Here is a 6,000-nt window from a genome sequence, read left to right on the forward strand (position 1 = left end):
TATTCCATTTAAATTTGAAGCGGAAAAAATGTTCTATTTTAGGGGGTATTTGACAACATGACCAGTTTTGTTTCTGGAAGCAAAAACGAATCCGGATTTGCTTCTCACTGACCTCACAGCATGTTCTAGTTGTATATTGAAAACATCTCCTATACTTGTTTATTGTTATTCATGGGAGATGTTCTCAACACATGGTGGTATGTGACTGTGAGGTTGGTGTGAGGATTTCAGTGAGGAGCAGATCCCAATTCAGCAAAAATGACTGGAACATTAGAAGAAACAGTAACATTCTTGAGATCACATCTGTGCCTCACGATCGCCCTACATGCATATGTCAGTGAGAGATGTTCCCAATCCAATACACGGTTGGGATCTGTTTTGGGGAGCATATGTGAATTCAACACTCCCTTAATTAAAAAGGCAAGGAACTAAGTGTGTAATAGACCTGTTCATAGGTCGGGCTTGGGTTTGGCTTTTGACAAAATTCTAATAGACTTAATCCGAAGCTTGAGCCCAAGACAATGTAAATTTGGGCCCAAAGCCCGCCCCGTGAACAGGTCTAGTGGGTAACGTGTCGTGTATGATAATTATCAAAAAAAGGGATAAATGGACTGCAATTAACCTCAGAAATCTGAAATTGCAGCCTCCTCTTAATCTACTAGTAGCACACCCCCCCTATAAACCACATTCACCGCATCCTGCCTGTGGATTTGGCATCAATCCATGGTCAGGATGCAGTCCACCCCTAGAAATCTTAGCTCCACCCTAGGGGTGGACTGAACTATAACCCCCCCCCCCCCCCCCCCCAAAAAAAAAAAAAAAAAATGTCATATGTAAGATGCTTCAAAACAGTCCAGAATGTTTTTATCAAACAACCAAGCTTTTCTTAGATTTTAAGTTGTGCTGCTTAGAAGCTTCCTGTGCATCATAGTTTATCACTTATCATGGGTGTGAGGTAAAAGAATATTGACTCTACGTATGCTACCCACAAGAATGCTATGTACATCAACCCACAAAGTCATATATCGGAAACATTTCCCTATGAATGACAAGAAACAAGTAGCATTACAGATGTAATGTCTTGTGTGTGGGTAGTATTCTAATGGGTACAGATTAGTGTCGTCAGTAGCATTTTAGTGGGTAACAGTGCAACAATATTTGTCCCAAATTCCCAATATTCTTTTAAACAAAATGACGAGGAACTGAGTGGGATAACATGTAATGTTGAGAAAGCTTCCAAACAGCCAAAGTTCCCCCTTAAAGGCTCCATTTGGGAAGAGTGACACATGCACACTTGTTCAAAGTGACAACAAACACAGATTTCAAGATATGTTTCATTCAAAATGAGAGTAAAATTTGTATTCAAACTTTGCATTCAAAATTGATCAATATTAAAAAGGAAAATTTCAATCTTAAAGTTCGAAAACTCAAACACAACTTGTGCAAAAGCTTTGGTTGAGCTAGGTCGGGTTTGGGTTAGGTCCACCCAACCCTAGCTCTTTTTGCTTCAAATTCTTTTAACAAAACTCATGCATTTCATGGGGCCCCACTAGTAATTAATAGCACTAATTTTAATTTATAATTATTAACAATAATATTAATTACGAAAAATAATAATATTTTAAGGAATTTTTAATTAGTTATGAAAATAGTTAATAATGATTTTTAGATTTTATAATTGTTAGCACCCAATTTTTGCTCGGTCCCTTCTTTAACCCATCTCCTACATTCCGGATGCCCGACAGGACCACACTAATCACTTTAAAACATACCTAAACCCTACGAAACCAAATTTTAGCCCAAATGCCCATAAATCCATCGTTAAATCTATTTGATTCCCTTTTGATGGTCTTGATTATGCCACATCACCGTACTTGATCCCCGATCAAAATCCATCACGTGAAACAAAATCCTCAAACAACCAATTACGCAAAAATTCCAACCCCAAATTCTTGGATTTAGCCAATCATTCATCAATGATCCCATTTCAACGCACATAACACTACAATGCTTCTCGAACCTAAAACTCGTGATTCGCACACACCTAACACGATCAAACCTTTCTAACAGCCTCATAATCTCAATCCATAGCTACCCACCAAGTTTTATCCCAAAATTCTCTCGTTTGGCCTAACATCAAGCCTGAATTCTATTTTAACGAATCTTATTGATCAAAAGCTCACCTGTCACAAACCCCCATCATCCAAGCCCTATCTGACCAATCAGGTCCCACCACCATGTCCAATGGCACAAAGAATCCCACCACATCAAATTTCACGACTAAGAACCTCCATTTGACGTTGAAAAAGAAAGATTCCATTCTGGGCCCTCTCGTTGATTGAAAAACCATAAGCTAAAACCATGATCTGAACTAATTCAGTCAATCCACACCTCTGATCAAAGATCCATCACTTCCATCAGATTTGGGATGTTTGAAAATGCCTACTCACCAAATTTCATTCCAAAATTGCCATGTTCGACCCTTCATCAAACAAAGATTCTATTTCAACAAATCTTATTGATCCAAACTTGTTAGCCACAGATCTCAATCTTCTCAACCCCGTTTGTCTGATCAGACCTCACCACTGTGTTTAGAATCCCAAAAACCCCAACACACCAAATTTCTTTACCAGATTCATCCATTTGACCATTAAACTAAAGAGGTACCTTTTTGACGCACCCAATTGAATCGCCACATCAGAAGTCCAACCTAGGATCTTAAGTGGGTGGAGACTAACGTCAGATCCTTACTTAACCCCATTAAAACACCTGGACCAGTGATTTTGAGCCTAATAGGCTTAAAAAACCCAAAATGCCAAATAAGCCCCTACTTAAAGTCAAGAAAAGACAAAATAACATTTAAAAGTTCTTCAAATTTACGTTTTTTGCCATTGTCAACCCTAAATACGGGGCTGCAACGTCTGGCACGCCCCAATCCCTCATTGGATGCACGAAACCCATGAGAAACCACCAAAAACTGAGAAGATTTGTTGCACAAAGAAGGAATGGTCAACTATAAGCCCCTTTCTCTAAAAAATCCTTGCCCATTTCTGTAAAACTTTATTGAGCTACAAACACTATAGCTAGACAAGTTTTAGACCCATCTCCCTCCATTTTCTCTATAAATAGAGGCTCAACTCGAGCTTGAAAAGGGGGTGGGAGTTTTCCCAACTCCTGTAACACACCCAACTTGCTTGAAGTCTCGATATCCTTGTAGCTAAGCTCAAGCCTCATCTTCTGTTTTCCAGTCAACACCAGAAACGTCTAGCCTAGCTCCTGCCTTGTTCAAGTTTCATTTGAAGTCCTTTCGGCTATTGGAAAGCTTGTTTCAAGGTCGTACATGAGAGGTAAGCCGCTCATTCCATCATCTCTTTGCTTTTAGTTTAGTTTCAGGTTTGCTTAAAGCTCTAAAATCTTGGAAAATCTGCATTCCCATCTTCCTCCGGATTGAGAAAATGAGGTAGAGAGGCGAGGGTCTTAGGGAAACTAGTACATAAGACCCAATAACATCACCTCAAATCAATTATGGGTGAAGTTGGGAACATTTTCGCCAGATTTCAAGAGCTTTGGACAATCTTGTTAGTGCAGGTTTCTGCAGGAATTTGAGCCTAAATTACTATTGTAGTGAGCTCCTATAGAAGCTTGGAGAGAGGGGTGCCTAACACCTTCCCTCTCCCAATCCTTTGAACCCAAAGCCTTTCGGTTCAGTGCCTTTCCTTGGTGGAGAATGGAGTCACTATCAAGGCTAGTAAACCGTTTTTCAAACTCGAAAGTGAGGGTCCATTTCCTCTAAAAAATGGGTGGCGACTCCTACTTCTTTGAGTCAGCCATGAGCTTCTCGAAGCCCACAATATTTAATATTTAAAAAATCACGAATAGATCTATAATTATCGTTAATAATTCTTAATTATGAATTAATAAATCTTATAATTCTTATTTTATAAAAAAATATTACTATTGTTAATAGTAATATTGAGTAATATTATTAATTAATAAAACTAATATTATGAATTAGTAAAAAAGTAATAAAAATTAATTTACTATTAAATTTTAATCTTAATAAAATAATTAATTATTATTGGTAATTAATTAATTTGTTGGTAATATGTCACTAACATTAATTATTAAAAACAATAATATATTTTGGTATTAAACTATGGTAATTCTGAATTAATGATGAATTATCAGGGATTCTCAATTCAATTAGAACGTTATAAGAAAAGCTCTGGGAAGCTTTCCTTTGAGTTCTAGTGCCATAAAGACTCTTCCCATATTCACTTTGGTGCCATTTGGGACAAGAATGGTAGAGTCCTAGTGCAACTAGGATCTCTCCTTAGGAGTCTTTGCGTACTCATCCTTGGTGCTACCTTGAGATTTACAAAAGAGTCTTGCTCTTGTTGTGATTCCATTGTCAAGAGTACTCCTAATGCAAGCCAATTTCTTGGTTATGACACTCTCCTCTTGTGTGAAGGTGTAGATCACTTATTGGGCATTCCCACAACCATAGCATTACTTTTAACCTCCCAATATACAAAGTATATATGTGACATATTCACAAGCCAATAATAGCATCACTCATAATATATTAGAGTGATTGATCTAATATTATAGCCAATGAGAAATTTATAGATCCAAGTAGAGAATAATCCAAGGTTTTAAAAACTGACCCGGAAACAGAACCGTTCTGGCCACCGATTTCCAGGTCAATGATTCGATCGTCTGGGTCAAACATTTCGAACATCTTACCCATTAAATTGGAATATTAGTGTAAGATGCATAGTATATAAGAGAAAATAAGGGTTGAAACTTTAAATGAGAGAGATTTGAAAAAACTGTCGGCTGAACTGAAAGAGTTTAGAAGAAGAAGAAGAAGAAGAAGAGGAGGAGGAGGAGGAGGAGGAGGAGGAGGACTTGTAGGTTGCAAGCTTGCAGCGGCGATGGAAAACTACAGCGGCAATAGCGGCAGCGATGGTGGTAGATCTGAGATTTCTCAGTCTTAAATTTCACTCTCTCTCACCGTCTTGCGTAGATCTGTCTCACACATCTCAGATCTCTCTCACCTTCTCGTGCAAGAAAGACAGATCTGCACAATTTCAGATCTGAGATTTCTCAATTTTTAAAACTTTACAACAAACCGTTCTCCGGGTCGAATGGTTTCACGATCAAACAGTCCGGGTCAATGGTTCGTTGACTAATTCAACAGTTTTTTACCAAATGCTAGGTTTGGGGTAAAATGGAACCGGTCGTCTGAACGGTTCCCGATCTGACCATCCGGGTCAACGATGGTTCGAAAACATTGGAATAATCTTTATATCTAAGTAATTCATACTATTGATAGTGACACATCCTCTGATGGATCAAGCTCAATTGGATTAGATCAATGTGTATTTAACATACACCTACATGGCAATCTAGAGTCTCACCCCCAATAGATAAGATATCCCCATACCATCTTGTGGGAAATGTTCATGTGTCAACCTTATACGTGAATTGTCTAAGTCTAAGCTCACCCTTAATTGAGATGTTCTAGGTTTACAAGGAATTAGGTCATTTAGATATTCCATGATAAGTTTTACTCATCACTTGAATGCCTTATGTTACTTAAGGATTGTCTAATCATATATAAACATAATCATTATAGAATGCCTCAAAAATAAAATAGTTTCACTTTTGTCAATAAATAAATCTGTACAAAGATGCAATATGTTTTTAAATGAACACATAGAAATCATATTTCCAACATGATCTTCATTGATGGACATCATTCGGTTTGTGGGATCTTACATGTTAGAAGATTTTTTAAATCTAATTTTTGCTTGGAAAATGTTCAACTAGAAAAAGGTATATTTTATTTCTAAAAATTAAATTAATTAGAATCTCATAGAGATATTGGGAGAACTATTGAAATATTATCATGATATGTATTTTAAATTATATATATATATATATATATGAATATTTTAAATTATATGACATATATAATATTTTATATTATATTTA

Source organism: Nelumbo nucifera, chromosome 7, assembly GCF_055504915.1.
Source record: "Nelumbo nucifera cultivar China Antique chromosome 7, China Antique-T2T, whole genome shotgun sequence".
In the NCBI taxonomy this organism is placed as follows: domain Eukaryota; kingdom Viridiplantae; phylum Streptophyta; class Magnoliopsida; order Proteales; family Nelumbonaceae; genus Nelumbo; species Nelumbo nucifera.